Source organism: Notolepis coatsorum (genome assembly GCF_963971535.1).
Source record: "Notolepis coatsorum genome assembly, chromosome: 6".
Lineage (NCBI taxonomy): Eukaryota > Metazoa > Chordata > Actinopteri > Aulopiformes > Paralepididae > Notolepis > Notolepis coatsorum.
The window spans coordinates 80144689-80157049 of NC_140170.1; positions in this window are offsets into that span (position 1 = coordinate 80144689).

The following is a 12361-nucleotide window of genomic DNA, read 5'->3' on the forward strand; positions in this document are numbered from 1 at the left end:
AAATGTACTTAAGTAGTAAACTGAACTTTTTTTCTGACTGTCTATATTCTTCTGATAGCAGGTGTTTAATCAAAGATCCCCTGTGGGAGAAGCTGTTGCAGGGGAACAATGGGTTAATTTCATTGGAGGCTTTGTCGTTGGGTTCAGAGAGGAGGATGTGATATTTTTTTGTTAATAAATGTTTAAATATCTATTCAAGTTGTCATTTTTAACTGGAAAAAGTAGCATGTATGGGGGTAATTGTTACTTTACTTGATATTTGAGCTTCACTGCAGAATGGTGTATATTGTGTACAATGTGCACATACACTGAGAATATATTTCAGTGAGGTAGGAGACAGCATGTAAACTTCTGAATTGTTCAATGCGGGACATGCCAATACTCCATTGGTAAAGGGAAGGGTCCTTAAATATGTGGCATTGTATTACTAATCAACCATTTCCTACTGTATTTCCGGTAATGTATGGTCATAGGCAGATAGTGGAGTAGCTCTGGCAGAATACTGGGTACACAGTAAATTCCGCAAAGTAAATTTGACTCAAACTGAGTACATTTCACTCAAACTGAGTAAAATTTCTTTACTCAGTTTGAGTCAAATGTACTCTGCGGAATTTACTGTGTAGTACCATTGCATTGGCAGTGTCGGCTAGGCTTCGGGCAACCAAACCTGGCCCAGTGTGTGTGGGTCGCATCTGGGCTGCTTTAGGCAACCCGACGTTCACCGCTTCCGGCAACCCCGGACATGGCCCAGTGTACTCGGGCCGGAATTGGCCAGTCAGTCATTGCCGCCTACTCGGCCGATCCGGACGTTCACCGCTTCCGGCAACCCCGGACCTGGCCCAGTGTACTCGGGCCGGAATCGGCCAGTCAGTCATTGCCGCCTACTTGGCCGACTCTGGCAGCCGGACTTGGGCCGACTAATTTCTTCCGGCCTGCCGGATACAGGCCATTAATGGGCCGGAACTTTTTGGCCACCTGGGCTTCCTGATGGCTTGTCGTACAGAACTTGTAAGTCGCTTTGGATAAAAGCGTCAGCTAAATGACTAAATGTAAATGTAAATGTAATGTAGTCTTGTGCTGATCCTGTCTGTGTAGTATGTGTTCTTGTCTGTCGTTACTTTAGTTTATTCTTCATTTCAATCCATGGTAATTATTTCATTAAATATTTCTTATAAACTACTTTGACTGCCGTCTCCTTGTTGTGTTGCATTGACTCGACATCAAGCCTAAAGAATGTCAATGACAACGTAACAATCATAAACGGTGTCTGAGGAAGACACGCAGCCTTGTCAAGGACACCCCCCTCCAAATCACAGACTGCTTGCCCTCCTTCCCTCCGGGAGGTACTATAGGAATCTCTGTTCCAAGTTCAAGCAGGCTCAGGAACAGCTTCTTCACCTCAGCTGTCATCTTTCTGAAAACAGTCCCACACCCATACTGCATAAACTCTGAACCCCATTGCCTATCCTCTAGGCTCTGTTATCCATACTGTACGAATGCTGAACTGTGTTGCCTATACTCAATGTATACCTGCCTACTGCCTTCACTGTCTACAATTGCTTTAGATTGTAATCATAACTACATACCTCAAACTATAGTCCACCAATATAACTTTGTATGATAGCATGTACAATAGAAGAAGAAGATTACTTTATTGTCAATGTACATGAGGCAATTGAAATTTTTCTTTTCGCCTATCCCTCCTAGTTACACGTAAACACAGTCCCAGAACATGTGTATTTCTTCAGAGAGGTCAGAATGCAGGGTCGCCCGCAGAGTAGCAGCGCCCCTGGAGCAGTTTGGGGTTCAGTGCTTTGCTCAAGGACACTTTTGCACTTTACGGTTACATTTGCACTCTGGTTAGAAATGTTGTTTGTTATACTGTACTTGTGCTGTATAATGACAATACATTTTAACCTAATAATAAAATCTAAATTACATTTTAGTAGGGTTAAATTAACAATGAAAAAATAAATATCACCGCTTTTGTCATCAAGACCTTTTTCTAAATAATTTACAAACGTTAAGTAGACAAATGCTCTAATCCAGTGGTTCTCAAACTTTTTACACCAAGTACCACCTGAGAACGTAGCTGGCTCTCCAAGTACCACCATATGACCGGCGTTAAAATACAGTCTATTCAGCTATGCACAGTTCATGCAGGAGGCAAATGTATTCCTGATACCATTATTTATTGTTAACTTTTGTCAGACACAGCCACAATGTACAAAGAGATAGCACTAGAACTACGCTTCCACACAACTCATCCAATGCAAGGGGCATTGAGAACATAATAACTAACATTCTCACATAGCAAGTGAGAAAATTAAGAACAACTGTATTTCAGCAAATGTACTTAATTCTCTCTATCTCTCTCTCTCTCTCTTTCTCTCTCTCTCTCTCACTCTCTCTCTCTCTCTCTCTCTCACACACAGCAAGCAATTGTCCGTCATTCTCTCTCTCTCTCACACACACACACACACACACACACACACACACACACACACACACACACACACACACACACACACACACAACACACACACACACACACACACACACACACACACTTATTTTGTTACAAAAACTTAATTTCCTGCATTCTGGTGCAGGCATTTTTACCCTTTAAATGCCAGTGTTTGTGATGGGCATCACAAATTATTGTAAAAAAGAAGAAAACACATATTCAATACATTTTTGAATGTTTACCCTTTAAATGCCAGTTTGTGTGATGGCATCACAAATTATTGTTAAAAAAACACACAAAAAGTAAAATATTTTCAATATATCAAATTGCAAAGTACATTTTTCTGGGGGAGATTATTACAGGCTAGGCATGTGTCAATGATTAGCAGCAACACATATTTTGATGGATTTTTTGTAATGTCAGATTTAACACCAACTCTTTTCAGAAAAGTGAGAGTATTTCATTTTTTATCTGACATTACAAGAAATCTAAAAATAAATGGTTATGAATCAGGGCTGAAGTTTAATTAAAGATGTATGACTGTTTATGTTTAGACTGCATTACTCTCTGTCACAGTGATCTCCTGGTTGTTCCCACACTTAGATTATCTAACTATCGCGCCGCCGCAACCAACTGGCCTGCTTCTAAGTTCAGTGGCTTGACTGCACACAAATTTTTTTTGGAAATGTTTTCAAGTACCACCAGCAGTACCACCAAGTACCACTAGTGGTACGCATACCACAGTTTGAGAACCACTGCTCTAATCAAACCTCCTAACAAAAATGCATTATGCAAACCCTGGGTCCTATTTTCTCAAATGACTTCTAATCAGCAAGGTATAAATAAGCCAGAAATGTTGGTTTGACATCTGGTGTGGATAGATCTTAGGGGTGTCGCTACCCTGGTCACCCTTTTAAAAACTGCCTATGAGCTTCCTGAGATAATAATATAGTTGCCAGCACACTCTTCCTTGCTGCCATGTGCTGGGCAGGTAACATGAATGTAGGGGGAGGCCACCAGGCTTAATCAATTGGCAAAAAACTCTCTGCAGGACAGAACCTGGACATTCTGAAATTAGCATTAGTCATGGTGGAAGTAGGGTGTGTCAGGATTGGGGGGGGGGGGCAGGTGTAGGAGACACACAGACACACACAAAAGGAGGGAATCTTAAAATTACCCAGAGGGGTAACCACTGAATCGCAGAGCGATGAGATAGGGTGAGAGAAAACACAAGAATACTGAAATAAATAAAATAAAAGCTATAGAAAACACAAAACACCAGGGTAAAATAAATGGGGAAAGACCCCAAAAATAACAACCACTGCCTAGCAGTTGAAAACAACAAGAAACCAAAAGCACTACAGACCCAGACAGAAAACCCTAGAAACATGTACTCGAGACTCTCCTCTACTACTGAGGGAAAACATGAAATGAACAAAGCATCCAAACACAGGAAACCAAGCCTACTTAAAGGCACTGCACACCTGACACCAATCAGGTGGCACTCAAGCCCATACACCTACCATGCCACATGGCAATTAACTGGTGTCTGGTGATTGACAGCTCACTGACAGCTCACAAGAGAACCCCAAAAATTTACTGGTGTCTGGTGATTGACAGCTCACAAGAGAACCCCAAAATACAACCAAAGCACACAGGAATAAACGAAAACCAAACCCATATAGACCGTGATCCATCACAGGATGAGGTCCAAACTCCTCTCCAACATGAACAATGTCTGCAATCCTTCATGATCAGCTGACACTGCTAGGGAGCACCTTATCCACAGGCTCATCCCTCGTCGATTGTGCCAACACGGAACATTCCCTTTTGCCATCTGCCATCCTTCTCTACAATGCCTCCCGTTGCGATGTCCCTCGCCTCAGTCAGATAGGATGCTTATCAACAGGGGGCTAGTCTGCCTTCTTCCCCCTTGCCCTGTTACATATTATGTGTATTATTGCCAGCTCTTTTGTTGCTCTGTTCATAATTACATTACACTCCTTCACACACCAGCAGTCTGTAATATTAAACAACCTGTAATTATTAGCTACCTGTATAATTGTTCAAATGTATTTTGCAGATCAGAGAAAGAAATTGATTAATGATCATACTAATCATTTCACAATATCAGGGAACAAGAACCATTGATGACTATAGGTTCTGTTCAGGATCACACAGTACTTCAGAAATCACTGCAGACCATCAAACAAATGACTAAAAAGGGATATAAAATGCCTTATGTCCACACGTCCTCACGTAAGCTGTTCAAGAGTTTCATTGCTGAGTAAAACCCTGACCACAATCTAGATTTATCTAGAGATATTTCAAAGCCTTGACAGTAGGCCATAAGGTTTCATTGCCTTGAATTATTTCCCTTCTTTCTTTCTTTCTTTCTTTCTTTCTTTCTTTCTTTCTTTCTTTCTTTCTTTCTTTCTTTCTTTCTTTCTTTCTTTCTTTCTTTCTTTCTTTCTTTCTTTCTTTCTTTCTTTCTTTCTCTTTCTTTCTTGCACAGAGGGAAATTGTAGATCTTCTGGAGAAGACAAGTAAGTGCATTTCCATAACGCTGGTGTGTTCCTCTAACCTGACCTCTCTGTCCTGACACTAGGCCTGTGGTCTTTAACTACCTTGATTTAAAATATCAGAGAAGACAAACACAGCAACAACAGAACTCAATTGACCTTCGGTTAAGAACACAGGCATGGTTTTTGACGATTCAACCAAGAGAGGGCAGTGCTCAGCCATCCTTCCAGCCTGAAGTCTTCTGTAGTGATTCCCCTTTCTCTCTCACAGAATTTGATGTCCCCACCACTGGAGATTTCTCTCTCTCTCTCTCTCTCTCTCCTCTCTCTCTCTCTCTCTCTCTCTCTCTCTCTCTCTCTCTCTCTCTCTCTCTCTCTCTCTCTCTCTCTCTCTCTCTCTCTCTCTCTCTCATCTCTCTCTCTCTCTCTCTCTCTCTCGCCTTATCTTATCCACCAACGTTTTTTGCATGCTCACAGATGAATGTACGTGAAGTGTACTTTACGGTAGCTCTAATCTATTGTTCTGCCTGCCTGCAGCTGGAGTTGTATCCTCCAGTGGGATGAGAAGGTTCTGTTGGCCTGTCAGCTCTGGGGGGGGTTTCACCATGTTGAAGTGAGGAGGCCTCAGCCATGTTGCTCACTGCTCACTGCATTATTAATGAAGTCTTTTTCTGGCACCATACCCCTCCCTCTACCCCTCTCTCTCTCTCTCTCTCTCTCTCTCTCTCTCTCTCTCTCTCTCTCTCTCTCTCTCTCTCTCTCTCTCTCTCTCTCTCTCTCTCTCTCTCTCTCTAACAGTAAAACTGTGGGAGGGACAGATGAGCAGAAGTCGGCAGCTTTCATGAGTCTTCCACACCATCGCTGAGCGAAGATGCACCCACACATATTAAAGACATGTATGGTTGAAGGAGTTGATGTCAGATCTTTTTCCTTCTTTTTTTCTTACAGCCAGAAAGAATGAGCCAGAAGAGGGGGGGGGGGGGGCTTGGGTTAATCTGGACTCTATGGAAGTAATAATAATAACAACAAAAACAACAGCTCACTTGAGATCAGCCTTCAGGCTGAACATGAACATAGACTTGTGTGTAGGCAGCTCGAGATGTTAAAGGTCCGGCACAATGATGTCATAAATTGCTTATTGTGAACTGTTAATGTCATGAATATCGTTTTCTCCAGCTTCAGATGTACATGTATTATTTGATTTGTTATACGTGTCTTAGGTCACCCTCTATGAGCACAGCCAATTCTCAGTAGGCTGAGGGGACGTGGCCTTCTGTTCACTAGACACTATAGATGCTCTCCTCATCTCATCCTCCTCATCAGTTTTCAGTGGGAGGGTTAAAGACAGGAAGCATGGAGTGGGAGGGTTTTAAAAGACAGGAAGCATGGAGGGTTTTAAAAGACAGGAAGCATGGAGTGGGGGCGTTATTTTTTTCCGTAGCCGCATTTCTCGGAAACGCTCTCTGATTGGCCACTGACTGACGCTCTCTGATTGGCCACTGACATGTTTGCCCAATCGCGTGACGAGCTGTGTCTTTGCCCATTTCCGCGTCGAACAGCCTGCAAACTACCTGGCGTTCTATCGTCACGCTCTAAGACAAACTCTAACCTTAACCAACTTCGAAAGAGTGCCTAAGCTTAACCAGTGTAGAAACAGGCGTCGGCCAATCAGAGAGGAGTAATGTGTAGGAGGCTCACACTGCCCCCGCCATTTTCCTGTCTCTGCTGTGCAGGCGCCCCAACCGACCTGTAGGAGACGCTGTCCACAACGTCCAGATTACCACCCATCGACTTCCCACCTGCTAACTCTGCCAATTGAGTTAGTATGACGGCCGGCCCAAGCCGGAGGCAACGCCGACAGCCGGATTCGATACCGGTGTCTCGTGCGTTGGTGATGAACGCAATGTCCGCTGCGCCACCCAGCCGCATTAAATTAAATTACCTTTTAATAAAGGTTGTAATCTGTAAATGTATTGATTTTACTGTAATTTGACAGTAAGTATTTGGCAACTATTGATGCCAGACATTTACCGTGTTCTTGCAGCTTTTTTTCTTACAGTGTACATGTGCTTCTTTTGTGGAGTTCTACCTCAAACGTTACCAGAGAGGACGAGAGGGAACATTGGTTTGAATGAAGCTGTGACTCTGCTCGGGGACAATGGGTCACAGGGACAGAGACACGGAAGCCTGCGTGTCAGATTAGCGCGAGACAATGTTTTCCACCAAGATGGACTGCTCTGTATTTGTATTTTATTTATTTGCACACAAACACATCACTGGGCAGGAAGGCGGAGGGAGAGATCCAGGAAGCCCTCAAGGGATTTGACAGGCTGGGACCCCCATGACAACATGCAGTACACCATTTCAGTGTATACACACACACACACACACACACACACACACACACACACACACACACACACACACACACACACACACACACACACACACACACACACACACACACACACACACACACACACACACACACACATGCATGCATGCATGCATGCATATAAGCCTGTCCCATTCTCTCTCATTGTGCTAAAGGCGGTAAGGTAACACTCATTTCTTTACACTTCTTTAAGCAAACTGACATTATTAGTTTGCCTCTCTCTCTCTCTCTCTCTCTCTCTCTCTCTCTCTCTCTCTCTCTCTCTCTGATCAATTAATTCTTGGAAATCTCATTAACGCTACTGATGCTTCTTTATATACAGGATGTCAACACAGGCTCCTCCTCGTGAAGCTGTCGAGAGTAACCATCAGCTGGGTGGGAGAGAGAGAGAGAAGGAGAGAGAGAGACCCTCTATGACATAGCTATAGTTAGCCATGTTGCCAATGCTGACCCTATTCCATCAATCTGACATTAAAAAACACTCCCAGCACTTAAATATTTCAAAGAGCTCCTCAGCTACAGACACAGAAACTGCATCATTTACCTTCCGACACGCCCTTTGGTTCACCGCTCCTAACGTGCTGTTGAACCTTATCACTATTGCACTTTGCTGGGTTCGATTCCCGCTTGGGAACCAGGTTGCCACGTGGGCATCTCCCGGACCTTTCTGTGTGGAGTTAGCCCCCCCCGTGCAAGGGTTTCCCCTTCCAATAAGATAAACCCAATGGAAAAACATGCAGAACAGATTGCTAACGCTGTCGCGTCCCTGTTGAAGACGGACAGGAGCACTTGGATTGGTCCCCAGGCGGCAGGCATGGCCCACGCCCGTGTCTGCTCCCGGCTGCCCTTGGGGTGAAGGAAGACGGGATGGGTCAAGTGCAGAGAGACATTTCATCAGTGACCCAAATGCATGTGTGTGTGTGTGTTCCTGTGTGTCACCCATCTTGCATGTGTGTGTTTTCACAACATAACCGTTCTAAATGGTTCTAAGTGTAGTGTTTCCTGTTGCAGTGTTTGCTGATACAGTAGCTTGTAGAAGCACCGTGGAGACCTGGGCCCAAGCCGTTTCCCTAGCAATGAAATTCCACTGAAAAGGTCTCTAGTGTGGCGGTGAAATTCCACTGAAAAGGTCTATAGTGTGGCGGCACAGACCTGAAGGTGTTGCGTCACTTCCTTGTACATGTAAGATGTGTGTATAATCAGTGAAGAGCTGGTGAGCAGAGGGTCCTGTGCCGCCTAACATTGAGTCACTGAATCAGGGAAAATTATCAATGCTCAAATGTTTTTGTGCAACTAAAGTCTGAATAAAGACTCTTTCTTTCCTTTTTTCCTAGTTTTCTTTTGTGTATTCAACAAATTAAATGTGATAATGAAAAGAAAACTGCTGTGAAGAATATGAGTCACCCTGGGACAAATGCAACATCATTGATAAATTAAGCCTCTAATCGCCTACATAATTTGGAGGCATAATCATTTATGGGCGTCATAGTAGCAATGGGAAAAACTCACAAAATTGCTATTCGATAGTCACTGGGAACTATTCGAATGCTAATCGAAAATCACTAAATAGCGAACATGACATAATCAAATAAGCGATCTAACTGGCTGCTGTCATTGCTAACAGCTAGATATTAGTTGATTGATTCATTGATTGAAAACTTTATTAACAGATTGCAGAATGGGTACAATACAGTACGGCTCAATACAAACAACTGCTAAGAGGATGCAGACCAGAAAAAATACTTTAGTCTTGTTTACATCAGGGTCCTCCATTTTCAATTAATTAGGACATTTAAGCGCATACAAGACATAGCCTACAAATATACAGTAGGCTACTGTGTAAGAAAAGATCATAAAAAAATATATACATCCGAAGGGGAAGAAACTGTACATTGAAGGGGGTTGGGTAGGGGGGGGGTGATTTTGGACATTTACCGGGGCCAGTTTCTAATTGCAGTCTCCCGTAGGTGTTCTTTGAGAGTGGTTTTGAAGGAGGGTAGGGATTCACATTATTTTACGGCTGTGGGTAGGGCGTTCCACATTGTTGTGGCATAATTGCGAAACGTGTTTAGTCCCTTGTTTGAGCCGAATCTGAGTTGAACATGATTTGTGGAACTCCCTCTAGTGTTGGGGTCGTGGAATTCACTGACCTTTGGGAAGTATTTCGACGACATGTACATGGGTATCTTAGTGGTTTAGTGTATCTTTTTTGTATTTTATTTTTTTATTATTTTTTAAACAAACACATAAACAAACATGACAACACACAATAAGATATACAAGCATTAGTTGACAGTGCACATCCAATGAAATCACATTTTAGTTAATTGTCATATATAGGATATACCCTTAATACCTGTTATCTAAAAACCTACACACATATGCTCCAGCTCGTACCCCCCCCCCCCCCCCTCCCGGACCCCCCATTGGATAATCCATCCATTTTCCCTCGCTCCTAACCAGACATTACCATTATATGCTAGCTTTTATCTTCTCCACCACTTCTAACCACAATGTCATTTTGGATTCATTGAGACCCAAAATTCTTGCTGTAAATATTTCTTGATAGATCACATCGAGATATGTAATAATCCAGACCTTTCGGCAAATTTTTTCCGGTTGGAACCATCGTGATGCTATCAGCTTTTTAGCCACTGTGATACCCGATAAAACCAATCTCTTTAGCTGTGGATGTACTGCACACTCAAAAACATCATTCAGCAGTAATACAGAGGGGTGTACAGGTATATTCCAAGTTAAGAGATTTGATAATTGCTGGGTCACCTCTTTCCAGAATATCTTAACTGGTGGGCAGTCCCAGTACATGTGCATAAATAATAATAATAATAATAACTTTATTTGTATAGCACTTTTCATACAGAGGTTGCAGTTCAAAGTGCTTCACAACAGTAAAAAATACAGGCATAAGCGAGCATAAAAAGATAGACAGGTAGAATCACAGTGTTTCACATTAGGATCTAGCATCCCAATAGGCTCTCCGCTTACAGTTTTCAGTAACACAAATAGTAAAAATAGTTTAAAATGATTCAGTTTAAAAATAGTAAAAAAAATTATAAAATAGAACGGACATAAAAAATACAGGCATGAGCGAGCATAGCAAGATATGGCAAATCATAGTGTTTCACATTAGGATCTAGCATCCTAATAGGCTCTCTATTCAGTAATACTCCTGTAATTCCCAACATACTTCTGTAACTTTAGTGATACTAGATCACAGGGACTCGAACCCACACAGGGACTCGAACCCACACTGTAACTTTAGTGATACTAGATCACAGGGACTCGAACCCACACTGTAACTTTAGTGATACTAGATCACAGGGACTCGAACCCACACTGTAACTTTAGTGATACTAGATCACAGGGACTCGAACCCACACTGTAACTTTAGTGATACTAGATCACAGGGACTCAAACCCACACTGTAACTTTAGTGATATTAGATCACAGGGACTCGAACCCATACTAAATAGTGGGACTTATTGCACAGTGTTTCAAATAATAAAAATAATTTAAAATGATTCAGTTTAAAAATAGTCATCAGTAAGAAGTAAAAAGTGCAATAACCGACGGACATAAAAAATACAGGCATGAGCGAGCATAGCAAGATATGGCAAATCACAGTGTTTCACATTAGGATCTAGCATCCTAATAGGCAAATAATAAGAATAGTTTAAAATGATTCAGTTTAAAAATAGTCATCAGTAAGAAGTAAAAAGTGCAATAACCGACACATGAATTTGATAGGCAGTGTAAAAGAGTAGGCAGGGTAAGAATAAATACAAGTTGTGTCAGGATATCCCTGATGTTTCCTCTTGCCACTAGGTGGTAGCAGATATCTATCAGTGAAATGCCTGAGCAAAGAGATAGGTTTTAAGCTGTCTTTTAAAGATGTCTAGCGAGTTGGCTTCCCTGATGTTTTGGGGTAGTTTGTTCCATAGTTTTGGGGCATAGTTGATAAAGGCTGCATTACCGATCCTCTTTTGACTGCTTCTGGGAGCCTCTAGTAGTCCAGCAGCTGATGATCGCAGTGTTCTTGCTGGTGTGTAATTTATTAGAGTGTTGGCGATGTAGCTAGGTCCCTGTCCATTTAGAGCTTTGTATGTAAGGAGAAGGACCTTAAAGTCAATTCTAAATGTTACAGGAAGCCAGTGTAAAGCGGCTAAGACTAGACTAATGTGCTCTCTCCTTTTGGTTCTAGTTAGCAGTCGGGCTGCAGAGTTTTGGATTAGCTGAAGCCTCTCTGTGGTTTTCTTAGGGAGACCTGTGAAAAGTGCATTACAGTAGTCTAACCGGCTAGATATGAATGCATGAATTAGCTTCTCAGCATCGTTCTGATTAATAAATGGTCGTACTTTTGCTATATTTCTGAGATGGAAGAACGATGTTTTCGTCACTTTGCTAATATGAGAATTGAAGTTCAGTTCTGAATCTATGATAACCCCAAGACTAGTGACCTCAGATTTGATCCAAGGGGTTAGTCCCCCCAGGTTCTTTATTAATGTTTCTTTTTTAGTTTTGGAGCCGATAATTAGAATTTCAGTTTTGTTCTCGTTTAGTTTCAGGAAGTTCTTACTCATCCATTTATTTATTGCCAGTAAGCAGTCTGTAATGGAGCTAATCGCTGTATCATTTGGTTCAGCAGATATGTACAGTTGTGTATCATCCGCATAGCTATGGAAATCTACATTATGTTCTCTGATGATATCACCCAGCGGTAACATGTAAAGGGAGAAGAGTAAAGGACCTAAGCAACTCCCTTGTGCAACTCCATAGTTGTTGTCGTATATATCAGACATGTGATCTCCTAGTTTAACATAGAATTTCCTCCCTCTGATGTATGTTTTAAACCAGCCCAGCACATGGTCTGAGAAACCGACATGGTTTTCAAGACGATCGATTAGAATATCGTGATCAATTGTATCAAATGCTGCACTGAGATCTAACAGGATAAGG